General features: G+C 51.2%; 1 protein-coding gene across 1 annotated transcript in view; it reads right to left on the bottom strand.

Annotated features, from left to right (window-relative positions):
* The window catches only part of CHST8 (carbohydrate sulfotransferase 8), a 122,166-nt gene extending 107,063 nt beyond the window's left edge, over positions 1–15,103 (bottom strand). Inside the window, exon 1 of the mRNA XM_047792770.1 lies at positions 14,785–15,103. The gene's annotated coding sequence lies outside the window, so the exon portion shown is untranslated. The remainder of the gene's footprint in view (positions 1–14,784) is intronic.
* Positions 15,104–26,744: the final 11,641 nt, after the last annotated feature.

Genomic DNA, 26,744 nt, shown 5'->3' with positions numbered 1-26,744 from the left:
GATCCAGTGGCTCTGAGGGTCCAGCCAGTGGCCCAGTGTTCGAGGTCCCAGTGACAAGGACCCCCTTCCAGCAGATGGAGGGGGGAGTCCCGGACAGAGGATCCATCTGGGCAGGCCACAGCTGCCTGCAGCCCAACAGTTCCTCAGCATGGCCCACAGTCTTGGCAGTTACTGTCTCTTTCCAGGGCTCTGGCCCTCACCCTGCAGGTGGGGAATCAACTGTTCACCTTGCCAGTGAAGCTCTGGGCTCCAAATTCCCCCAGCCCCAAAGCCGAATGAAGTTCACAGGCATATTGTTTGGTCAGTGCAGGACTTTGATTTTAAATTCGGAATTAGCCTTCAGAATTGTCCTTTTTGCTTTTTCCCTTTTCAGGCACACTTGCGGCCTATGGAAGTTTCTGGGCCAGGGATGGAATTCGAGCCACACCTGTGACCTATGCCACAGCTGCAGCAACGCTGGATCCTTAGCCCACTGCTGGGCCGGGGATTGAACCAGCCACGCCACAGAGACAAGGCACGTCATTAACCCACTGAGCCACAGCAGGAACTCCAGCCTTTAGATTTTAGAAGGGAAGAGAATTCATATAAAAATCTACTCATTCTTTGAATATTCAAGTGCCTGGCTACCCTGAACACCGACCCATTCCTGCAATGACAGCTGGAGCTGAGTTCCCCTCCCTGTTGCTGAAGCGGCAAGTGTTCCCAGGTACCCCAAACTTTCTATGAGGCCAGGCTGCACTGGGGGCTAAATTTTCTACCTGGGCCGTTCCATGTCTGGGTGACTCTCCTCACTTTACCTGGCCCGGCTCCTCTTCCCTCCCACTGTCAGCTGTGGGAACCAGTGCCCACACCCCAGTGCCCTCAGCTCCTGTTCTGACCTGCCCCACGGGGCATGAGGGTTTCATAACAGAAAATCCCTCCAAGTCTGCCCTCCACCCAAGGCTGGGTGGTGTGGTGGCCCGGGTCCTGGGGAGCCCTTTGGCCCTACTGCTGTCCAAACCCTCCCCAGAGGGACCTGGACTGAGGCCAAGGCCTGAGCAGTCACCCCTGGGCTCAAGAAGCAGACACAGGGAGTTCCCATTGTGGCTCAGAGGGTTAAGAACCTGACTAGTATCCATGAGGACGCGGGTTCGACCCCTGGCCTCACTGAATGGGTTAAGTATCTGGCAGTGCCATGAGCTGTGGTGTAGGGTGTAGGCTGGCAACTAAAGCTCCAATCTGACCCCTAGTCTGGGAACTTCCATATTCTGAACATGTGGCCCTCAAAAAAAAAAAAAAAAAAAAAAAAGATCCGACACAGCAGAAAGAATGACCCTGGTCTTTTTTTTTTTTTTTTTGTCTTTTTAGGCCTGCACCTGCAGCATGTGGATGTTCCCAGGCTAGGGGTCCAAGCAGATGTATACCTACCAGCCTACGCCAGAGCCACCGCAGCACCAGATCCAAGATGTGTCTGCGACCTACACCACAGCTCACAGCAACGCTGGATCCTTAACCCACTGATCGAGGCCAGGGATTGGACCCTCAACCTCATGGTTCCCAGTTGGGTTCGTTTCCGCTGTACCACGACAGGAATTCCTGATCCCGGTCTTTGGAAATGCTGATCCCAGCTGAAGAGACTCACCTGGCAGGCAGCTGGTTTAGGAAAATCGAAATCCCTAATCGCCAGTGTTGTGGGCCTCATTCCCTGGAAACTCTGGGGGTTTATTGTGAAGGGCGCTCAGAAGAGACAGCCAGGGGATGTAGATGGGATGTAACCTTGGGCAAAGAGCCTCCAGAGGCCAAGGGCAATTCTTATTTGCTAAGGAGGGGGTGTTGGGAGCTGCTAATGCAGATTTTCCCAGCAGCCCCCATGGGAGCATGTGGGCAGAGTACCACCTAGGGGTGGTCAGGGAAGGGTCCTAGAAGGACGCTGCCAGCCTTAGTGCTGGTGGCAGCCTCACTGGAAGGGGGCAGGTGGTCCCCCAGAGAGACTCCTCTCTCTCAGGCTAAGCCTTCTAGGAAGGGCTAGAGACATGAGAGGATGAGAATGCCCTGAAAATTCAGTCACATCCCGGCATTTATTTGAAACAGAACATTAATTCTGACTGTCATTAGAGTCCATTTCAATTTTGTAATAACATAAAAAGTTAAGAGTCTAATTTATTCATACAAATCTTGTTAGCATCCAATTTCCACATAATGTAACATATTCCTTAAAAAGCTGACAAAGCAGGAGAAATTAAAAAAACCTTTAAAAAAGACATTCATGGGCGCTGACTGCCCACAAAGCCAAAGGTGAGGAGGAGGAGAGCAGGATGGCTCCAGAAAGGGCTGGGAGATTGGAACAGGAACCAGCAGATGCTGGAAAGGCAGGCTGCGCCACCTGAAGGAGCTATGGTCCCATCACACCCCAGACTGTCCCCCAGATGCAGCGGGCGGGTTGGGGGGGCCGCTCCTCTTCACCACCTGCACGGGCTCCCACGCTGTCCCCCGGTGCGTGTCCCTGCCCCCTCCAGCTCCACAGACAGCTCCCGAGCGCTTTCCCCAGCAAATCCATCCTCGAGAGCCCGTAACTTCTCTTAATTACACGTCTGCGGTGTTTGCATTAGATAGCTGTCACCCTGTAATTTACCCCTACACGGGTTTTAATTGTACATTCATCTTTCCGACACGCCACTCGTCTGCTAGACTCTGTAACGGCAGCAGTTTGGACCATCTTGTTTATTCTTCAGCCCAAAGGAGCTGATGAATGTAACTGCACGTTGTCCCGCCCCTTCTTTTCCAGGATTACCTGCCAGGTGCTGGAGAGCGGCTCCTGTCACCTGCGGGCTGCCTTTAAACATAACATTGGACTGTTCCGTAGCTGACATAAATTTCAGAGGGAAGGTCAGTAGCAACAAGCAATCTTCCAATCACCCGCCACACGTTCCATGGAGCGCCCCCCTCACATCCTTTCTCTGAAGCTCCAGCCTGATGGGTGTAGGGAGCGCTCGCCTGGGGACCTTTCTCATAAGAGAGGACGACGGGAAGAGGGCTGCGTGTGAACCTAAGGAATCCATCCGCGCGCGGAGGTTCCAAGGTCACTCCAAGAATCAGGAAGGAGAACTATAAATTACAAAGCCCTGGATGGCTGCCAGGGCCCCAGGAAGCTACATTTAGCATCCGATTCTCCCAGCAGCAGGAAAAAGCTTTAACTCCCTTTCCAACAGAATTTGAATGGAATTTGTTATAAGAACATTGTGATTAAAATATTACCCATTGGCTTGTCATAACTCTGCACTAGTGATGCAATTGTGATGGGGTGTGTGTGTGTATGTGTGTGTGTGTGTGTGCGTGTGTGTGCATGCGTGGGGGGGGGGAGTGGCTGTGGTGTTCTCCAGCTGGCTGAGTGGCAGGAAGAGAGCCCCATACAATATTTATGAAATCCAGATGAAGCCCTACACTGGCGATGAGCTGCTATCATAACAGAGATTTCAAAACCGCCTTGACATTTGCCCAAGATCAAATTTCCCCTTACAAAACCCCATGAGGCTTTGTGCTGACAGCGGTCTGTGCACTTGCCCACCTCCAGCAGCAACCTTCTCCATTTAAGCTCGGGTGATTAACACGGGATGGAAGGAACCTGGAGTCTGGAGCGGTGTAGACTGGGCTAATACCACGGAAGCTCACTTTTTCCTTTGTGGAGAGCAGAAGCAGTGGTTTTCAGAGAACGACAGGAGTTTTGATAATTTTTATCGTTAAACACTTCCCAATATGCAAAACAAAAAGCAGCGATTTCCTTCCTGAAGAGACTCTGACAGCAAATTTAGATGAAAACAGACAGGCAGCGATGATCCATCACATGTCAGCCCAGGAAACAAACAAGAAAGCAAGAAATGTATTTTCTTGGGGCCACAGACCTCATTGAGATGCAACCCTTGATTTGTTTTAGGAGACTCCATTAGGTAGAGTGTCACCAGCCCTCCCAGGACCTGGACAGCAAGTCATTTCTGAAGTGGCCCCTTAGGGCCTCTTCCACCCCAAAAGGTTCCCTTTCCAACCACAACCCAGAACCCACAGTTTTTGGAGAAAGAGGCTATCCATGTTCCAGGATCCAGACTGGTGAAATACTGCATGAAATATTGCATGGGATACAGGCCTTAAGTTCCCAGAGATTGTTTATGAGGAAAAGGCAAGGGCGATTTAGTTTGGTTTTGATAAACGCTTCATATTGCACATCCTAAGAGAAGCTGAATCCTTGTCAAGTATGCATCTTTATGAGCTGCCCGCCTATAAACCTTGCATGAAAGGTCCGTGCTTAATGTTGGTTTGGCAGTAAATTGGCGAGATGCATGGGTTTGCTGCATCAAATTAGCATCAACCCATAAAACGTTACTGAATGATTCCTCAAATCTGCCAAGACTTCAAATCAATTTGGAGAAAGCGCCAAAAGGTTTTTTTTTTAACGTTGATAAACTTTTCATATTAGTTATCACGAAAGAGCATAAACCTTTCTACCAAAAAAAAAAAAAAAAGGTGTTGTTTTTCCCAAACTGCTTTTAGCTCTTCCATCTTTGCACACCCGCCTCCACATCGCATAAACAATGTGTGTGTGTGTCATGGAGTCTTTGTTGCCCTATTTTAAAGCCACTGCTATTTGGTTCACACTGTCCCTGCCTCATGATCCTGCAGCTTGGAGAAAAATTTTCCCTGGCACCAGGATAAAGTTATCACTCCTGGCCGTTGACATGCAGTCCCAAGCACACCTCCTCCAGGAAGCCTTCCATAAGTCACCAGTGAACTCCGATTGTTGCTCTATGCCCTTGGGTGTCATGTCAACTAGACCATGGTCTCCTGGGGGCTCCAAGGACTTCCTTCCCTGAGGACTTCTGTTTCAAATCCTCAAGGCTCACACTGAGTGATCTGTAAGGTGTCAACTCCCCCTTTCCCTTCATTGAAGACCAGCCCAGGCCTCCCTCCTCCATGAAGCCCCCAGGGATGCTCCAGCCTAAATCCATTGCCCTCATTCCCCAACATCAGAGATCTCACCCTTCCCCCTAGTCATCCCCAAAACTGTATGTGAATTTCTCCTCTGGAGGCAACAGCTGGGTCTCAAAATACCAAGAACGGAATCTGGATTTGAACCTGGGTCTAACCCAGAGCTCTCATCCCCCAGGCCATGCTGCCTTCCAGATAACAATGGCCCACTTGAGGAGAAAGGGATCAAGACATACCCAGAGAAAGGAGGCGCTATCTCAATCCCATTGAAATGAGATGGGACAGGAGTGGATGATGGCGCAGGAGTAGCTGAGGTGGCAATAGCCATGACCCTTTCGTCTTTACTTGACTGGAGGGCACGTCATCTCTGCCCTTTTCATGGCATTTAGGAAAAGGCAGTGGCGAAAAGCTCGGGAGGCTGCATAGAGTGGGAAGGGAGTACGTGTTCTATAGCGGGACCCAATGACAGATAAGCCCATCAGGGTTAAGGACCCCCAGGGGGTGCCTGGAATGTTGGGGGTGGGCGGCAGGCAGCATGGAGCCTGGGCCCTGGAACCACAGGCCTCAGGCAGAAGCTGACTCTTTAGAGAAACAGAGCACCCGGAGGGGGAGCCCTCCAGGGTCTGAGAGCCTGACTACCAGAGCCCTCCCCAAGGCAGCCCAGGCTTCTGTCAAGTCAGCTGGGGTGGGAGGGGACAGAGGCCAGCAGGCAGCACTCCATCCTCTGGCCCTTGGTTCTGGGGGTATTTATGGGCCCCATTCTTTACTAGGACGGTCCTAGGCCCTGGAATACAGAAGTGCACATGCGGTCTCAGCACTCCTGGAAATTGTGAGGGGAAAGACAGCCCCAGAGACGGATGGACCACGAGAATCCATCTGGTGACTCTAGGGAGGCAGTTTCATCCTGAGAAACACCTGTCTACTCCACCCACTGCATAAAAACATGGGGGGAATGGATTCAAACCCACCCAGCAGAGGGAATCACCAGCACCCCAGACTCTAAGACACTTATGATTTGGATATGGAAGTAAATTTTTTTTGCCCTTTTTTTTTTCTTTTTATGGCCACACCTGTGGCATATGGAAGTTCCCAGGCTAGAGGTCGAATGGGACCTGCAGCCACCAGCCTACACCACAGCCATGTGGGATCCAAGTCTCATCTGTGACCTACAGCATAGCTCACGGCAACGCTGGATCCTTAACCCACTGAGTGAAGCCAGGGATCCAACCCACATCCTCATGGATACGAGTCAGGTTCTTAACCCGATGAGCCCCAATGGGAACTCAGGAGATAGAAGTGCATTTTCAAATTTGTTGAATTATGTTTTCAACTTCAACATATCCTTGGCCAGAAAAAAACAGATTATATAAGTCATCAGGGAAATAAAATTAAAACCACAATGTGCTACCTCTACAGACTCATGGAAGAACTAAAATGAAAAAGACTGACAACACGAAGTGTTGGAAAGGATGTAGAACAGCTAGCACTCTTATATACCTGGTAGAGGTTGGGGGACTTAGTACGACCACTTTAGAAAACTGACCTCACCGACAAAAGCTGAACATACACATATTCTAAGACTCACCAATTCTCTTCTAGATTCATGCTTAGTAAAATGTATACCTCTGTGCAAGAGATACATGCAAGAATGCTTGCAGCAGCCCTGTTCCTAGAGCCCGAAATGTTCCACAAGTCAAATGTCAATGAACAGGAGAATGGATAAATAAATCAGGGTGTCTTCACATACGGGAATCCTACACAGTAACGAAAACAAACTGTAACGACTCACAGCCATGTGGGTGACTCTCACAAACATGATGGGAAGCCAGACGCAAAGGGACACAGACTTACAACTCCACTTGCAGATCAAGTTAAAAAACAGAGAAAACTATGGGAGTTCCCTGGTGGTGCAGCAGGTTAAAGATCAGCCTTGTCACTGCTGTGCTGTGGGTTCTATCCCCGGACCCGGAACTTCCAATGGCTGCTGGTGTGGCCAAAAGCAAAAACAAAATAAAACAAATGAACAAAAAACCCAGAGAAAACCAATTCAAGCCATTGCAGGTAAGGAGAGCAGATGCCCGTGCTGGAGGGGAGGATCACAGGGAGGCTGGCCATGTTCTGATTCTTGCACGGGCACTGGCCACACAGGTCTGCTCGGCTCACAGACATTCTTTTCATTATACACACACAGTCGGCGTGCTTTTCAGTATGTAGACTTTACTTGGAATAAAAAGTTTTCAAATGTGCAGAATGCAAGACAGGGAAAAGGCACCCATGGGAAGCTGCTAAGAAAGGGGATACCAATCAGTGGGGACACATGCCACCTAAGCCTCTGTCACATCACCAGAAAAGGCCCTTGATCAACATGCTTCTTTGCACCCTGGAGGGAGAAGGACTGAGACTGGTGACCACAGCAAATGATGGCAATGATAATAACGGCAGTTGCCATTTATTGTGGGCTGACTATCTGTTAGGCACCTCGGCTCCAGGAGGTGTATTCTATTGTCATTCCCATTTTACAAGTGAGGACCCTGAGTCCCTAGTCCTCAGAGTGGCCACATGGTGAAACTGGGATTTGAACCCAGGCAGTCTGACTCCAGGTGCTGGCTTCAGTCAGAGCCCTGAGACAGCTGCATTGACGGGTGGAGTGAGCGAGGGGTGGAGCTGGTTGCCATGGCTGACCATGGACACTTTAATTCATTGGCAGAGGGAATTGAGGAGCGTTAAATAATGGGCAGAGATTATGGTTTTGCAGGGATGAATGGTCATGAAATTAAATTTGCACATGAGGCCAGCCCTTAGGAGGTGAAATAACATCGGCGGAGAAGGAGGCCCCAAATCTCAGCAGGCCATGGCAAGATGGATCCAGTCTGGAGAGATGTGGTTCACCATGCACTCTGAGGCAGTAATCCCACGCTGAAGTGACTTTGATGAGAAACATGTGTGAGTGCCTGCTGTGGGGGATGTCAAGGTGGCTGTGACCACTAATGACAGGCAGCCCCAAGCACAGTGACGGGCTGGGGGTGCCAGAGTGAGATCTCCATGTGGCACCAGGTCACCAGGCTGCACCTGCACACCACTCCCGCCCTGTGCTGGCCTTCACCAAAGAGACCTGAATAAGATGTGGGAAAGCCGAGGGAACCATCAAGAAGTCTACCTTGGAGGGAAGACTCAAACTGGACCCAGGTGTGTATAAGGGAAGGGCTAGAAAAGCATATTCCTGGGAGTTCCCATTGTGGCTCAGTGGTAACGAACCCAACTAGTACCCATGAGGATGCAGGTTCGCTCCCTGGCCTCACTCAGTGGGTTAAAGGATCCAGTGTTGCCATGAGCTGTGGTGTAGGTCGCAGACGCAGCTTGGATCCCATGTGACTGTGGCTGTGGCTGTGGTGTAGGCCAGCAGCTGCAGCTCTGATTCGACCCCTAGCTTGGGAACTTCCATATGCCCAGAGAGCAGTCCTAAAAAGACCAAAAAAAAAAAAAGAGTATTCCTAATGAAAGTATCAGAAGGAGCCCCAACAGGCTGGCTGCATCACCCACTGGCTCCACCCATGTAGATAGATGGCCTCTATCATAAACTGGGCTCAGTTAGTGTAGACAGACTGCACTGTACTTTGTGCTCCACCACGCCGCTTCTGGGAGACAGAGCCTGATGGGCTGGACCACGTCTGAGAGGAAGTGGGGGCCTGAGTGAAGCTCAGAGACAGGGAAGCCCCTGAAACAAGAGAGAATTTCAGAGCTTGGGCAAAGACTCCACAGAAAGTGGGGCAGACACAGACTCAATCAAAAGTTCCAGTATGCCCAATCTTGACTCTACCAGTATAGACAGACTACCTGTACCATGTACTGGCTCAGCCGGTGTAGACAGAGTACCAGCACCACGCACTGGCCCCACCAGTGCAAACAGTTAAGCTCCTGCTGCCTGCCAGCAGCCATCCTTGGAAACCATCTCCATGCCAAGCTTTCATGGCCAAGATGCCAGAGAGAGCAGTATTTGCACCAGCATCATGGCCCACTGCGTTTGCTCAACTTCCCCCAGACCTGGCAGGAGGTACTACACGTGGAAGGCCCACCGTCAGCATTAGCTGGATGCCTGGACGCTTCCCTCAGGAGCACAGGAAGCAAAGCCCCCACATCTCGGGGCTGGAGGAGGGTCTCCGTGCCCACAGGCTTGGACAGATGGGTCTTGTCCAGGGAGATGAGTCAGCCCCCAAGAAGAGGCAGCCTTGAAGGTGGGGACAACTAGTCTGCCAAGTATGAGTCAACCTGAGCCTGGGGCTAGGGGCTGCTGGCAGGGGGCCCTTCTGTATCGCCTTCCCACTGCTGAGCATGAGGGCATGCCCAGTGGTCCAAGGTGGCCGAGGCAGCAGTCAGAATAGAAGGGAGGGCCAATGTGGTGAGGCAGCCCTCCAGGCAAAGAGCCCAAGGGCTGGACGAATCAGCCCCAGAGAGGCCCGGGGTCTGTGCTGTACCTTCTAGCATCCTCTCTTTGGCTCACATCCCCTCCAGGCCCGGAGTCTGGCCCAAGCAGGGTGGAGCTGGCTCAGGTCCAGGCAGAGTGAGGACAAGGTGACAGCGACCTGGGCTGTTGCCTGCAGCTCAGCGGTCGCTTGGCTCAGGGCCCGAAGCCAGCAGCATGGGCACAAGGGGAAGTGGGGTGACTCACAGACCTGCTCCCCAGTTCTGGAAGATAGAGCCAGAGGGGACCCAGCCGATGTCTGCGGGGCAGCCAGGGCCTGCACTGAGCTCAGACAGCCATGGGGACTCACTGGCATCGGAGGGGTTTGGGGAGTTCAGGGCCGTGGGCAGAGCGCCGCTCCCCCTACACACACACACACAGGGTGGGAGCAGGCAGAGCCTGACTCCGTAGGGAGGACAGAAAGGGGAGAGGACTGAGAATGGGGGGGGTGGCGCAAGGAGTTCTTTCTAGGGCAGGTGCCCACCAGCAACCAGGTCAGGTTCAAGTGGGTGGCAGGTTAAGGACCTTCCAGGGAACAGGGAAGCCAAAGAGGATAAACACGGGTTGAGGCCACCTCTGGCCAGCAGATGGTCATGAAGGTGGGTGTCCGAGCAGCCTATCTTCCGAGAAAGCACTGGCACCAGGCTGTCACTTACTGAGTGCCAGGGCTAAATGGTGAACACATGGGGGATGGCAGCAGAAGGCCCAAGGGCTTAGGGGACACTGGAAGGTGGGCCAGGTAGGCAGGAGCACAAAGGCAGGGCCACATAAGTGGTTGCCTGAGTCCTGGGATCTGGAGGATATAACCCAACCAGAGTGGATGGGCACTCGGAACATTCTGGCCCGAGGGGCCCTGCCTCAGGGCACAAACAGCTCCCAGTTGTGATCCAGAAGTCATGGTCCCAGCTGCCCTCATCATCTCCCCTCTGCACCTAACCGAGCCCTGAGAGATTCGGGTCCACCCAGCCCTCTTTAGGACCACAGCCGTCTTCCTCCAGATGGCTGCAGCCCCCTCCTCCCTGGGCTGCCCGCTCTGCAGCAGCAGCAGCATCAAGTCCCCGGTCCCCCCCCACCACAAAGCCAGTGTCTCCCCCTCCTTCACTGTGCCAGCCACCTGGGCCTTCCCCACAGTCTCTCACACTCATTAGCATTCTGTGCCAAGAAGTTCCAGCTCTTCCTTCAGAGCTGAGCTGAAGAGTCACCTCCTCAGGGAGGGCCTCCCGAGCCCTCGATCTAGGTCAGATTACTCCATTGTGCACAACCACCCGGATCTTTCCTTTATATGTTTATCGTGGCTTCGAATCCCACGGTCTTGGGGGAGACCGTGATGGGGAGAACTCACGCTGGCACAGGGTGAATCTGTGTGTGATGAGGGGCTGGTGAGGGAGTGTCTGTCCCACTCGGCCACAGACCCTGCCAGGGCAGAAGCCACTCTTGTTTTTGCTTTCGCTAGAGCCTGACCCAGCAACAGACACCTAAGGCACGCTCAGAAACGTCACTGACGGCAGAACGGAGGGCGACAAAGAGTCTGATGCTGGGAGTGTGGGACGAAGCTTCATTTGGCTTTAGGTTTCCATGTTGACAGCTCTATATAGTTCAAATAAATGTCACTCACCTTGGGCTGGCAGGGACAAGGTGTCACCCCCTCAGTCATCAGTAGGAAGAAGGCCTGATTTCCCAGACATGCATGACCCACAAGGTGGGGAGTGGGAATGCTGAGTCCCAGGCCCCTTGCCTACAGACACTCTCTGACTTCCCAAAGGGTGGCTTTCAAGACAGAATTCTGCTCCTTGGTGTCAACCAACCTGGACTCACACAGGCTTCCCCATTCTGCCAGTGGCCAAGGTGTCATTTGTGGCCAGCAGGTGCAGGCTATAGCACCAGATCACAAATGACAGGTAGTTTTATCCAGGGTAAAAGTCACAACTTTTTCCCACGACCAATTTGTAGATCTCATCTTGAGTTACAGTGATTTACCGACCGTGGGTCACACATCCTCCAGCCGGAAAAAAATGAGACGGTGTCTCCTGTGTCCTCTGCCACCTGAGCTAATGCAGCTCTGTCCCCAAGCTGTCTGAACCCAAGGGTTTTCTCTGCCTTTGGGCAGCCTTTTCCCAGAAGGGAGGGAACACAGCTGCTCTGGAGTCAGATGAGTCTTGGCAACGGCTCCAAAGACAGTGCCAGGGAGCCTACTGTCACCACACTGTCGCCTCGCAGGCTGCCTCCCCCCTGCCCCAATGTCCCGAGGCTCCCAGACACCGTGGCCACATACACATCCAGACAACCATTCTCAATTGCTTTTTTATTTCTCACTGTCCCATGTCAGAGCCACATTGATCTCCATGGGCCAGCACTACATAAATCTCCGGTTTATAACTCATTACCTTCTGATTAGCTAAAAGGCTGGGTTCTTGTTTCACAGTGTTTACTGATGCTAATTGCCATAGTTATTCATGAAAGAGCTGGCATGATCCTTTGTCCACTTTCCTGCCCATAGGCTCCCTCCCAGCTCCATCTTTCTCCGATGCGGCTGCCACATATGGGTAAATTAGGGAGGTGTGGCAGCTGCAGCTAAGACAGGTATCTCAGACTCCAGCTCAGGCAGCGGGTAGGAGATGGGGCACTACAACTTCCCCCACCAGCCTCCAGGAGACTTCAATGCCCACCGCAGATGCCTTCAACCAGATGCATTAGCAACCAATGCTAAAAGCTCTAAGCTCCCATCTCTTCCATCAGCGAAACCACAAAAAGCCTATCAGGCCACCATTGTCACGAACTAGAATGAAGAGTAGAGAAGCAGCCTGCAAGATGTTTCCAATCAGGAGAATCTGAGGTTCCTCCTTTGGAAGGTGAATTCTGAGAAGAGCCCACAAGGCACACTTTCCCAACCACCACACGGCAAAAAAGTAGTTACCGAACTTTCCCAGACTTATTAGCTTACATAAACAGAGATTTGAATAAATGTTTAAAAAATGAAATTCCCTTGATACTCTGTAATCAGTAAATGTTCATTACGGAAACACAGCAAATATGCATGAAATTTCCCAAGTGGTATTCTGGCTACAAGATTAAAAAGGCATCTCAAACAGCAGGCTGAGTTACAAAGCATCCTCCCCGGTTACAGTCCAGGAAAGCTCTGCCAAGCCCAGGAGGTCAGACAAGGCTGTTCCTCTCCCAGCCGGAGCCAGGGAAAAATCAGAAGATGCTTCCTTTGCCCGCTCAGGCAATTTGGAAGTGAGCCCCGATACTGGTGGATTGATGTCTCTCTATAAATAATTAATCCTTGACCTTGCATTAAGAAAGCCCTGACTTTTTAATTTGGGGTCTTTTTAAAAATCAATACTGGGGGAACATAATTCACTCTTGCAGAGTCTGATTCCAGGTAAATAAATAAATAAGCTATGCTTTCCCTGTGTCCCAGGGTGAATGGGCCAGCAATGGATGGGGTCAGACTTTGAGGTTTTTTTCTATTCAACTGCTATTGGACTATCGATCATTCTATGGGGTTCAATTCTCTTCAGGGTCTGACTTTTATCCCTCCTGTGAGTCACTTCACAGAGATAAGTCTGATGAAATCTCTGGAATGTGCTTCCACCTGCCCAGGGCTCCCCAGAAACTGTCCTGCCATATGTAGTGGGCTGTCTGGATTAAATCAGGGTCTCCTCCAGGCACCAGAGTGTCACCCCTGCTGGTGGCCTGTCTGCCTTTCCTTTGGGAAGGGGCAGAGCGTGGGAAGGAGAGGCTAAGACAGTTAAGAAAATTTAAAGAGGGCTCTCTCACTCTTTTTTTTTTTTTTTTGGTAGGGCCATGCATCATGGAAGTTCCCTGGCTAGGGGTTGAATCAGAGCCACAGTTACCAGCCTACCTACCCCACAGCCACAGCAAGGCAGGATCTGAGCCTCATCTGCAACCTACACCACAGCTCACGGCAACCCCAGATCCTGAGCGAGGCCAGGGATGGAACCTGAATCTTCATGGATACTAGTAGGGTTCATTACCACTAACCCATGACTGGAACTTGCAGCTCTCTCACTCTTGCCCCAGAGGCTGCACTGTTCTAGGGCAGGACTTAGGAAAAGTTCTCCACCCTGTGAGCAAGGGTCAAGGTGAACTCAGATGTGAGAGGTTAGCCAAAGAAAGTGATCTTAGTAGTGCAGTTTATAAGCAGCCTAGGGATGGGGAAGGGGCTAGTCTGCCCTTACTCCTCTGCAGCCCCCTCCCCCACCCACCCATACACATGTCCTTTCACTCACCTGCCTCTCAGGCTCTGCTGCCAGGCCAGATCCCTGCCAAGCAGATAGAGAGGGCTCAGCCCATTCCCCTTAGCACAGCTAATCACAGCTCAGGCTCCAGCTGGTAGGGGGCCCAAGGACCCCCGGGGCCACTGCGATGTTGGAGATGGCTGAGGGACAGGGAGTGCCAGGGCTCTCATTTCTCAGCTAGGACAGACAGCTGGGCAACGAGTGCCCACAGCCGGGGCGGTGCGTGGCTGCTGAGCAAGCTCCAGGTCGGGGGCCTGGAGCCCACAGGTACGCAAAAGTTAGGGTGGGGAGAGGGGTCACCTCCGACCCAAGTGCCAGCACTGCACTACTAAGTCCCTCGGATGCGCCTTTGCCTGGCCAGACGGGCCTCCGGCGAGGCCGGAGCTGATGTGCAGAACTAGAAGCCAGCAGCTGGAGCTGCAGCTGCCGCCGGAGCTCGGCTGGGTCCGGTGGCAAAGCGGATCCTTTCGACTCGAGGCTCCGACTCCTGCACTCCTGGACACACACCTTCACGCAATCACCGACACACACTCTCTCTCCTCGAGTACGAAACGGGCCGGTGCCCAGAAGAGTCGTGAGGTGGGAGTGCGCTCCAGGGGATGCGAGGACACCTTCCCCACTTCGGTAGGAAGCCAAGAAGGCAGCCTCTCTTCCTTCCTCGCCCCTGCCCGCCACAACCGGTCTCGGAGTCTCAGTTCTGAGCGCGCGGGAAAGCTCTGGATGCTCCGGGGGCTCCAGCACCGCTCTCTCGGGGCCCGACGCTGCCTTCCCGTGTCCAGGATCCGGGACGGGAAAAGGAGCGGAGGATCCGCAGGGACCGAAGGAGCCCGAGGGGTGGCAGCTCACAGACGCGCCGCGACGAGTGAAAGCCGAGGAGCAAAAGTCTAATTAAAGTTCCCGCTACCGCAGCCAGTCCCCAAAGTGCAGCCGGACCGGAACCCCGCGCGCTCTACCTCCGCCCGCGGCTTCAGACTCTTACGCGCGTCGGTTCGGGGGCCTGGGGCGCAGGGTGGTCCCGGGCCCTCCTGGGACCCCTCGGGACGCAGCTCCCGGCGGGAGCCGGCACAGGGTGGGGACAGGGGTGGGGCGGGGGCGCAGCGCACTTACCTGGCGCAGCCGGCGCTCGCGGGGCCGCGGACGCCTCCCTCCCGGGCGCGGTCCTTCACAGCGAATCCTCCGTGCCGGGGCGCCCGGGCTGCAGCGAGGACCTCCGCCTCAGCTCGGGCCCGGTGCCTCCTCCTGCTCGTCCGTGAGGTCAGCGAGGCGAGCGGCGTGGGGCGGGCGACCGGAGCGCGCAGGAGAGGGCGAGGGCGAGGTGGCGTGTTCCTCCTCAGTCCCGGGGTCCGTCCCCCTCCCGCCTCTCGCCGCCCGCCGCCGTCTCCTTTCTCCTCACAGCGCCCCGGGATCCGGCTCTCGCGCGGGGAAGGCTCCCAGCGAAGTGCGAGCGGAGCCTCCGGCGAAGCTGGAAATAGCGCCGCGCCCGCCCGGCGCCCCGCCCCCGGCCTGGGCCCCGCCCCGCGTGGTGGCGGCAACTGCGGTGGCCCGGCCGGGAGGGGATCACTCCTCCGACCGACTCGTCCCTCCCGGGAGCTCACGGACGCCGCGCCCACGCGCGCTCTGCGACTCCAGCTGCCCCGCGGGCCGCGTGTTCCGAGGGAAACGCCGCTGGGCGCGGTCCGGCGGCCGCGGGGGTGGGGGTGGGGGGGCTGGAGGCGGCGCCGGCCTCCCGGTTCCCTGAGCGCGCGGCTCCCGGCTGCCACTTGGCTCCAGACCGCGGCCCAAGAGCTGCCCCTGCCTTGGTGGGTCGCACGCCAGTGTCGACTGGGGAAAAGGACGAGGCATCGCCAGAGCGAGCTGTGGCCACTGCTGGGCAGGAGGACGCATCTAGGATCCGACGCTGCGGGGGGCGCGGGGCCAGAGAAACGCAGAGGGTCGATTCAAGAAAGACTGAGAGGTCCCTGGGCTGCAGTCTAGGTGGAACTCAGTCAAGGTCTTGGGCGGCCGGTGCCTGCACCGATCCCCCAGTTCCTGGGATTCTGCAGAAAGTATCTCATGACCCAGGCTCTCCTTTGTGGGCTATCCCCCTGCAGTCCCTGTTGGGTCACCGGCCTGAAAGCTGGGAGGGGTCATGAGCGAGGTCAACCTGGGTCAACCAGCCCCTCTATATACACATCCCCAGCAACAGAGTGGGCACATAACTGATCTACAGCCACACAGGGCCTGGGAGGAACTGGGTGTGGAGGGGACTGGGGGGTCGAGGGCTCGGATTCCTGTCCTCTTTCTTCCTGAGAAGAGGCAGCCCCCACCTGCAGGGGGCAAGCAGGTGCCCGGTAGGAGGGTGGGCTGGCTTCTCACAGGATCTATGTGAAACTGTAAATCAGACATCTCTCCAGTCTTGAAGGGACACCCAGTAATTTCAAAAACCTGTAGAGAAAAGATAATCATGGACATGGAGAATATACTTGTGGTTGCCAAGGGGGAGGGGGAGGGAGTGGGATGGACTGGGAATCTGGGGTTCATAGATGCAAACTATTGCCTTTGGAATGGATAAGCAATGCGATCCTGCTGTATAGCACTGGGAACTATATCTAGTCACTTATGATGGAGCCAGATAATATGAGAAAAAAGAATGTATACATGTATGTGTGACTGGGTCACCCTGCTGTACAGTAGAAAACTGACAGAACAGGAGTTCCCGTCGTGGCGCAGTGATTAACGAATCCGACTAGGAACAATGAGGTTGTGGGTTCGGTCCCTGCCCTTGCTCAGTGGGTTTACGATCCGGCTTGCCGTGAGCTGTGGTGTAGGTTGCAGACGCGGCTCGGATCCCGCGTTGCTGTGGCTCTGGCGTAGGCTGGTGGCTACAGCTCCGATTTGATCCCTAGCCTGGGAACCTCCATATGCCGCAGGTGCAGCCCAAGAAATGCCAAAAAAAAGACAAAAAAAAAAAAAGAAAAAAGAAAACTGACAGAACACTGTAAACCAGCTATAAAGTAAAAAAATAAAAATCATTATAAGATAAAAAAAACTATAGAAAAACTTTTAGTAAAATAAAGCAAGGATGTTCACCCTCCTCTCATTTTATCTGCTGATAACTCTCTCTCCCTTAGCTCTTGCAACAGCAAAGCAGGCATTATTATTCCTGTTTTATAGATGAGGAAACTGAGACACAAGCTTACCCCAAGCATACAAGTTATAAGCTACCAAGTTGCTGGTGCCCACACATCTGGAGGACAGCAGAACCAGGACTGGGCTGCCTATTCCAAAGTAGAATAGGTTCCCTCTCTAAGACTCGGAGCTCAGAGACTGTCAGAGCCAAAGCCCTAGACCCAGGCGTGCAACACTGGCTATGTGTCACTTCTGTGTGTGGCATTGAGCCCAGGCAGAGGGGGGTGGGAGGGAGGATGTGAATACGGCTGAAATCTTCCTCTACCACCTCAATCAGGGGCAGATCGAACAAGCTGAAGGTAAGGGACACTCTTCAAGTGTCCAGAAGAGCAAGTCTGTGGTGTCTTTATCCATCCCAGGACCGAAAGCTGTCAGAGCAGAGTGGGAGGTAAGAAGACGGGGAAGAAAAGAGTGTGTGTTGAGGGGGAGGCGTTGATGGTGAACAGAAAGCTACTTGCCTGAGGAGCCCAAAGTGCGCTGCCCCCTGTACCTGCCCCTGCGCCCCCTCGTCCCTACACCTCCAGCCCCCTTTCATCACCTGGGGTCCTGGCCGGTTGGCTGGGCACCTGGGCTGGTTGCTGAAGAAGCCTGGTTGGTGGTCAAAGGAACCTCTTCAATACCACACTCACTTGGGCAAACACACATGCGTGCGTGTGCACACACACACACTGGGCAGTGGGGCTGGGAGAGGAGTTCCCATCCCCTCACCCCAGCCAGGAGGAGGCTCTGAACCACAAGCGCATCCACAGAAGTAGTCTACACAAGCTCTCCTTCCACAGGACGAGTCTACACAGGCTTCACCCAGGGCCAGGCTAGCAGTGAGCACGGGAGGTCAGGCCATCTCAGCTGCCCTGTGCATCTGCGTGCAGTGATCCTACTGGGAAGGATGGTTTTTCTATTAGCTCTTCCAACTGTACTTATTAGCACTTATTTGCATCTAATAATCAGGCAGACCCGCTAGGAATCAACAATGCTGCATTCCTTTGACATTCGCTGTGCGTTCAGTTTTTCACTCAGACTTGCTTCTTGTTTCTAGAGGGCCCCTGGGGAAATCCCCAAAGGGGGCCTGAGGTCCCTGACTTCAACAGACACTGAGTTTTCTTCCTCAGGATGTGCCCAGGGCTGCGTGCCCTTTTTTGAAAGTCAGGCTCAGCCTCTGCAGCAAGGAAGGCAGAGAAACGCTGCAAATCTCAGGCATGAAGCCCTGTGCTCGCTTATGGGTTTTGATATGTGTGTCTCCACTGAAAGATTAGTGGCAAACTGGTCCCTTTGCATGCCAACTGAGGTAAAAAGATATTTGCTTTCGATGGCCCCCTGAATCCACATCCCTAGGAGAGGGAACAGAGGTGCAGAAGCCATTCCGTGGCTGCCAAAGGCATGGGTGCGGGAGGAGCCCTAATCTGGTTTGACTGAGGGTGGCAGGCAAACCACCTCTCCCCCGCTGCCCCCCTCCACCATTCCCTGGAGCTGAGATTCTTGCTGCCCTTGGGCAGGGAGCTGGAGGCTGCACAGTGGGGAAAGCTCCTTGTGTTCGTTGAAGGGCATAGAAGCCCCATGGCAGGACTGACTCCTAAGCCTAAACCTTCCATTCTGTTGCGATGTGCAAAACCAGGGCCCTGTTCTCAGGAGGGGGATGGGCGTGATCTGGAGAGGCAGGGCCGGGAACACTGGCCTCCCTTAACCCGTGGGAGAAAGAAGAAAATGATGGGATAGACCAGGGGGTCTGTCTCGGCTCTCTAAGGGTGGCCTTGAGTGGGTCTCCTAGCCCTTCCCAGGCTGCTTCCTCATTTGCAAAATGGGAGCAATGGACACTGTCTGGCTGCTCTGCTTGGGCAGCAGGGATTCACAGAGGAGGTGAAGGGCAGGAAAGCATTTTTGGAAAGTGGAGTCTGTGGCTGTCCTGCTCTAAGTCACCCTCCGATCAGACATCTCAGAGGCTTGGGTGTCCAGCCTCTGGGCCTAAACTGGCCTCTAAATATCAGGACCCCAGGATTACCCAAAGTCAGTTTGATACACCATGATGTGCTGATCTGAGCATCATTCAGGTGAAAGACCCTTCCCTAGGGAACCTAGAAGCTTTCCAGCTGCTTCTGCTGTAGCCCTGCTGAGGCATGTTGGTCAAGCCTCCCTGCTGTTTGAACAGTGAAGGGAGTGCAGCCCAGGCTCCTGAGGCCCCTCCGGGGCTGAGCTGTGATCCCATGATTCCTAAAATTTCCTCACCTGGAAAGGAGGTGCAGAGATGCCCTTGGCTACCTGGGATCTTATCAGAAAATGATCCCTTCCCTGCCCTTTTCCTTCACTTCCCGTGATCTTTCTCTGTCCTTGTCTGTCCCATCTTGGGTTTCCGAGGAGCTGGAGGGAATGGGTCACCTTTGCTTCCTTTTGGGTTGAGTTGCTTGAAATTTCCTGAATGTCAGCGTGCCTGTGTAAGAGTTGGCTGCAAAAGCAATGCTGCTGGGGTTCCAGGCCCCCACGCAGCTCAGATACCTGTTAGAATTTCTCGAATCCTAAAAACAAAACAGTTCCCTTCTAAAGAGTGGGTTTCTGAGCAGGCTAAGGTGAAACCAGTGTCCATCCTTAACACAGCGAGAGTTGGGGAACAGATAAGGTTTTCTTGGGTCAAAAAGGGTAGGTCTCTTTTTTTGTTTGTTTGTATGTTTGTTTGTCTTTTAGGGCTGCATCTGCAGCATATGGAAGTTCCCAGGGTAGGGGTCGAATCGGAGCTGCAGCTGCTGGCTTACACTGTGCCAGATCTGACCTACATCTGCAACCTACACCACAGCTCACGGCAACCCCAGATCTTTAACCCACTGAGCAAGGTCAGGGATCAACCCCATGTCCTCGTGGATACTAGTCAGGTTCATTAACACTGAGCCATGGTGGAAACGCCAAGGGTAGGCTTCTTGAAAGGATAATGGGGATCTCAGAGCAGCAGAGGAGCCTAGCACCCCGGATGGAGGAGGGCAGCAACCAGAGGGCTAGAGAACTCTGGGTCTCCAGAAAGGGACACCCTGCTTCCAATCTAAGAGCCAAGGTCTTCAGATGGGCTTTTGTTGACACCAGAAACCAAGAAGGAGCCAGATCCAAGACCAAGTCCAGTCCATCCATGCAAACTGGGCTCAGAGCCAACCTGGTTTCTCTGTTGCCAATTTCAAGTTCATTTTGGTGCTTCTTAATTTAAAAACCAAAACCAAAACACGATTGAGCTAATCTGCTGCCAGTCACTCCTTTAATTTCCATGAATCCTTATGCTCCAATCTTCCTTGGTGGTCTGGCTACGATGAGGCTTGACTGCAGGAGGGGGTCCAATAAGCCTTGAACATAAACAGTAGAGATTTTTCTTTTTACTTCTAGATACTGAGTTTAAAATTCTAGACTATTTATATGTCACAATTCAGTAAATGCTGTTTAATTTGGACCGCACGAACTCAGCATTCATGTCATGAAGGGCCGGACTGAAGTTTACTTGGTCGCAGTCAGTCAAAGACAGGGGGACTACGCTGGCAGGGAGCACATCTCCCCTACCTTGGAGAGTAAACGGGTTTTGCCTTCTCTTGCCAGGGTAGTATTTCTGGGCATCTGTCTGCACCCAGATACAAATGAGCTCATTACGAAGAGTTCTCTCTATTCAATCAAGTTCATGAGGCTGACCTTCTTTTTGGGCTATGTGTTGTTAGTCATTAACTGAGGTGACTATTAAAATGAGGAAATTACTGTATGGCATAAATAAATGGCACTTCTTTTGAAACACTCCCTAATTGGAAGAGCTGGCTGATTCTCGAGGACTCCCTCTGGCTTAGCTGGATCGGCACGACTCCGCCTCCTTTTGTGTGCCTGCCGTCTGCTCCACAGAGTAGAGGGGCTGCAGCTTCCAGGGCTCGGTGGGGTCTGAGAGAGGCAATGAGGTCTCTGAGAACAGAATCTCCTCATTAGCATATTCAGCCCACATGCCCTTACCAAGGATCCTGCATTGCTTCATCTCTTTCCATCTTGTGGTAAGAAAGTGGGGCTTAAGCATCTTCTGAGTTCCTGAGATCGCTAAAAGCATTAAAAAAAAAATACAAACTTGAATGCTATTCTAAATTTAATGCTTAGTATTAAGAATCAGGTTTGGAGATTTTTTTCACAAAAAGAAAGGATTGCTTTGAACGGAATAAAATATTTCCACAGGAATACTCCAGAAACATTTATCAGCGGCCACGGGGAGCATGCCATTGGGTAAGGAGATACACCCCGAGACTTCCCTGATGGGGGAGGTTTATCATCAGATGAGCCTAGACATGTGATGCAGAGATGGAGGACACACAGTGGCAATTGCACAGCCAGGCTAGGAAAACTGCGTTCTGAAGGAGCCCCCAGAGCTACACAGTCACTCAGCTCAGTTGCCATGAGTGATTTCCTGAAGCCAGATGCTCGAAAAATCTCTCAGAGGCAGTAGGTTAGTCTCAAGGTTTTCTCAGACCCTTCTAGCACAGACGAGCGGTGCCATAAACCACGTGGGCGGCCACAGCGGAGATGGGAAAACAGCCGCAGGTACTGCCCTTCTTCTCCAGGCGGTCCTGAGCAAGTGGCATTTTCACAGGATGCCAGGAGCCCACACAACGCCTGGCGGTATGCATCCTTCCACTGGGACTGAAAACAAAAGCCGGGTGGATGATGCATCCAAGGAAACAGATCAAGAGAAGCCATCAATCAGGCAGCACAACCCCAGAGGGATGTTCAAGGGCAGCAGATCAGGCATGCCTGTCCTCGTTCCAGACCCCAAACCGGGCCACTGATCTGCAGCCTCTGCCTCCCACCCCTCTGCGGGAAGATGCCTCCACAGGCCAACACCCGCATCAGCTTTGGAGGGGCGTACCCTTCTCCGGCAGGTTTCCTATGAAGGAGAAACTGCAAAAGCCCGAAAAGGTTTGGTTCCTCAGACCCTCCAAAGGTTTCCTGAGTTGGAAGCAGGTCATGCCAAAACTCACTGTCAGCCCTTCTGATCCCATGCCCCGCACATCACTGAGGACCAGCCAGCCATCCGGGAAACTCCCCTCCCAGCCTTGAGAAGCCGTCCCCCAGTGCAGAGAGTGTGCCAAGGTCACACGGCTTTGGAAGTGGATGACACAACCTGTGGAAGGTTTGTAGGGAGGGAGGGACATCTCCAGCCTCCCAGAATTCCTAGTGTTCTGCTGGGAAACCCTTGGATACCTGGAGAAATTAAACCCTGTCACTGAAAACAGAAGGCAGTTGTGGCAGAAACTGAGATAAGCAACTGCCACTTCATTGCCGAATTCTCTGAGAGCCCAGGAAACTTCATCCTGTAGGCAGAGCCTGAGATGCTCTGGAGTTCAGAGCGATGCCCAGTGGCGTCCTGTCAGTAGCTATGGAAACGGTGAGCCGGTTGCCTCCCTGTCGGCTTTTGTGCCAGAGACATCTTGCTGTCAGTAGTGTTTAAAGTTAGCTTAAAAAAACAAGACAACCCAAATGTCCTCCTTTGACACCACACAAAGGGCCCTGTGGCATGGAGGCAGCCCTGCCAGTCCCAGCATGGAGCCTGTCACACTCTATCCCCCATCCCTGTCCTCAGACAGAGCTTCCTGGCTGCCTGCTCTTAGCAGTGATGTTGGGCTCTAACGAGCCCACGCCTTGTTCCTGTTCTAGCCTTGGTGCCTTGTCCCAAGATTCAGCGTGGGGAAGACATGAGCCCGGCTCAGTCCTGGTGAGGCAAGTGCAAGGGGGAGTCCCACCCCCTTCTACAGGTGTCTGGCCACCTGCCTTTAGGCATAGACCACCTGCCTAGCCCTCACTGAAGGACTGCTAGGAACACGATGGGGCGAGGCAAAGGGGAGAGCAGCTAACAGTCAAGGAGGAAGGCAGATGGATGGACTAGAATGTAAGGCAAATTATGATGGAGCCATGGGAGTGGTGGCTGAGTCGCCTTCCCTTGGGAATCAGGGAGGGCTTCCTGGAGGAGGTGGCGTTGGACCTGACCTGTTTTCACTCATAAGACTCACAGGGGCCTGTTCTCACTCATAAGACTCATAGCCACAGAGAGTCAGGGGGACAAGAATGCAATTTATATTTGGTTAAACGTCAAGAATACACAGACACCTACAGGGAAAGGACTTGATGACCAGAAAATGGGTAGAAGTAGAAGGTAGAATCAATGAATTCTGGAAAACAAGTATAGCATTTAGGAAAAGCAATGTCTAGGAGAAACTAATCAACCAGAGCCATTTGATGGAGTAAAGGGGAATATAGACAAGGGGAGGCAAGTATTTCATTTGTGTAGAATAAAAGATTTCTCAGCAAAGGCTATTAAAAGTATTAAGCCAACATCATTCCCTTTGTGAAGATCATAAGTGGGTTATACAGCACGAGAGATGTTTGAAACAGGCAAAGCTGCTGGAACACAGCTTAGTCTCTGTCTTGGTTCTGCCCCCCACCCAATGCAGACCCAAGACAAGCATTTGGGTTCAGCTACTTTACTTGAGAGTAACCTCAGGAAGCCCAGGGCAGACCGACAAGCTTTGGTGGCATCAGGGGAAGCTCTCAAAAGAAAAGAGAGATGTGGGAGGTTAAGGTTGGAGCCATCTCCTGGGTTGAGTGCAGATGGACTGAGGGAATCAATAGCGTCCAGGGCGATGTCATTATCAGCACAAGACACTCTACACAAATTACTGTTTCCGTAGCTTTTCTCCTCTGGTGCAGTCCTCATAAAAGCATACCTCGGTGGTGTTAAAGAGTCAATGCTAAAAGTTCTCCCTGTGGAGTTCCCCGTTGTGGCGCAAGGGAAACGAATCCGACTAGGAACCACGAGGTTGCAGGTTAAATCCCTGGCCTTGCTCCATGGGTTAAAGGTTCCGGCATTGTTGTGAGCTGTGGTGTAGGTCGCAGACGTGGCTTGAATTCTGCGTTGCCATGGCTGTGGTGTAGGCCACCAGCTGTAGCTTCCATTAGACCCCTAGCCTGGGAACCTCCATATGTCGTGGGTGCATCCCTAAAAAGCAAAAAAAAAAAAAAAAAAAAAAAAAAAAAAGTTCTCCCTGCAGTGTTCTTGAGAAGATGGCAGAAGTGCTAGAGGTATAATTTGGAATCCCATAATGGAAACCGGCAGATCAACTAGACAGCCAGACCAAAACCCCATGGGAAACATTCGCAATAAAACTAGTGGGCACTGTAATCGTCCAAACATTGGAATATTAGCAAAGGGAAGAAACAGGGTGTTTGCCCTGCCTCAGAACAAGAGCACCCCCAGAGCAGCCAATAGATATTCACCACGAAGGACAGAGGTCCCTTTTTAAACAGTAGCTGAAGCTGGGAGGAATTTTGCCCCCTTCCAACAGCGTGGAAGTGCAAAAGGCATCGGGTAAGGTGATTTCAAGGGGATACAGCAGCCTGGACTCTGCAAACTCCTGAAACTGACCAGCCAGGTCTTCCTTCTAGGAGGAGATGCTGCTGAAAGAGGAATCAGAATTGAACAGGGCAGGAACAAAAGAGGGGAAGGAAACGGAAGATTGAGATAAAGGTGGAGACATGTTTATACGAGTCAGAACATTGGAAATCAAACTGCCAGATCTTTTAACTGCATGAAACCAAACAGGGAGCTTTGTGTAGTTAGAAAGCTCTCTTGAACTAAACCTCTTCCTAAAAGTTCAGAAAAAAACTAATTTCGGCTTTACAGAAATGAGCAAAAGAAAAGGATCAAGGTCTTATCCCACACAAAGAGAATCAGTGGAATACCATCTCTGCAGAGAGTGAGAAGCTTACAGAAAGACATGTCTACAAAACAAATATGAGCTATATAGCTTACTATTTCCCCCAAAAGAAGCTATAAGAAATTAGGGAAATGTTATCACAAACCACGTAAATCAGAAATTAAAAAACTCAGAGAGGAATTTGTTTTAAAAGAAAAAATATTTCAGAAATTAAGACTAAACTAGACAGAATACAAGAGGGAGTAAACATGACAGATAACATACTAGAGGAAATAGCAGATGAGAAAAAATGGAAAATATTAAAAATCCAAGAGAAATGAACATGATACAAAGGATTCAAGGGAAAGTGACAAATGTTGAAGCTAGGCAAAGATGACTCAACAGACAGAGACTAGGAGTCCCTGAAGAAAAAAAAAAATGAAAGTAGGGATCAGAACAAATATGAAAAGCTCTAATTCAAGAAAACCCTTCGGAAATAGGAAAGGATTGAAATTACATAATGAAAGGTCACACCACGTTCTTGAGAATACTGACCCAGCAAGACCAACATCAAGGTATAATTTTAGTAAAATAATGAGACTTTAAAGAAAAATAAAATTCCTTTGAGTAAGCAAAAATAGCATATGATTTGTAAAGGATAGAAACTTGGATTATCATCAGCTTTTTGACTGTAACACTTATGTCACAAGAAAATAGAGTGCCATACAGAAGATGCTCAAAAAAATAAAATGTGAACCAAGGATCTAGGGAAACTGACTTTCAGATGTAACGGGTATAAACTCTTAATCGATACGCAAAAAATCAGGAAATATTGAACCCTTCCTGGAGAATCTACCAGAGAACCAAAGTGACTAGAGAAACATCAACATAAGGAGGTGAACATGAGCTCCACAGATGTGGTTGTTTATGGAATTAAGACTCAATGAGGGTTTAAAAGGAAAGAGTAGGGTATGCAATAACTATATGCTCTGAAAATATATATACAGCCATTTATTAGTGGGAGGAATAAGAGGATGAGGAAAGCATATAAAAAAAATTTAAGTGTAATACTTTGTACCTAGGTTTAATAGAAGTCAAATAAGATCTTCTTATATCTGTTACAAATTTGTTAGCAAGAAAAGTATCTTGGTATGATAAAATTTTTAAATTCTTTTTTTTGTTGAAGTATAGTTAATTTACAAAATTGTGTTAGTTTCAAGTGTACAGCAAAGTGATTCAATCATACATATATATGTGCATATATACGTGTATTGAATTATAAGTATATTCTTTTGTTTTATATATGTATATATGTTCTTTTCCAGATTCTTTCCCATTACAGGTTATTACAAGATACTGACTGTAGTTCCCTTTGATGTACAGTATGTCCTTATTGTTTACCTAGTTTATATACAGTAGTGTTTATATGATAATCTCAAATTCCTAATTTACCTTCCTCCACCCCCTGCTCTCCCCTTTGGTAACCACAGGTTTGTTTTCTATGTCTTGTGAGTCTATTTCTATTTTGTAAATAAGTTCATTTGTTATCTTTTTTTAGATTTCACATAAAAGTGATATTACATGATATTTGACTTACTTCACTTAATATGATCATCTCTAGGTCCATCCATGTTGCTGCAAATGGCATTATTTCATTCTTTTTTATGACTGAGTAATATTCCATTGCATGTATTTACCATATCTTAACCATTCATCTGTTGATGGACATTTAGTTTGCTTCCGTGTCTTGGCTATTGTGAATAGTGCTGCTCTGAACACTGGAGTGCGTGTATCTTTTCAAATTAGAGTTTTCTCCAGATATATGGCCAGGTGTGGTATTGCTGGATCATATGCCAACTCTATTCTTAGTTTTTTGGGAACATACACACTGTTCATGTTGGCTGCAATTTACATTTCTACCAACAGTGTAGGAAGGTTCCCTTTTCTCCACACCCTCTGCTTCATTTATTATTGTGTATATATATATATATACTTTGCCATTTCTCGGGCCACTCCTGCAGCATATGGAGGTTCCCAGGCTAGGGGTCTAATCGGAGCTGTAGCTGCCAGCCTACGCCAGAGCCACAGCAACGCGGGATCCAAGCCACATCTGCAACCTACACCACAGCTCACGGCAACCCCAGATCCTTAACCCACTGAGCAAGGCAGGGATCGAACCCGCAACCTCATGGTTCCTAGTTGGATTCATTACCTGCT

Source organism: Phacochoerus africanus, chromosome 8 (assembly GCF_016906955.1).
Source record: "Phacochoerus africanus isolate WHEZ1 chromosome 8, ROS_Pafr_v1, whole genome shotgun sequence".
NCBI classification, from domain to species: Eukaryota; Metazoa; Chordata; class Mammalia; order Artiodactyla; family Suidae; genus Phacochoerus; species Phacochoerus africanus.
Note: the sequence above shows the minus strand (reverse complement) of the source record. Positions and strands in the feature narration are given on the sequence as shown.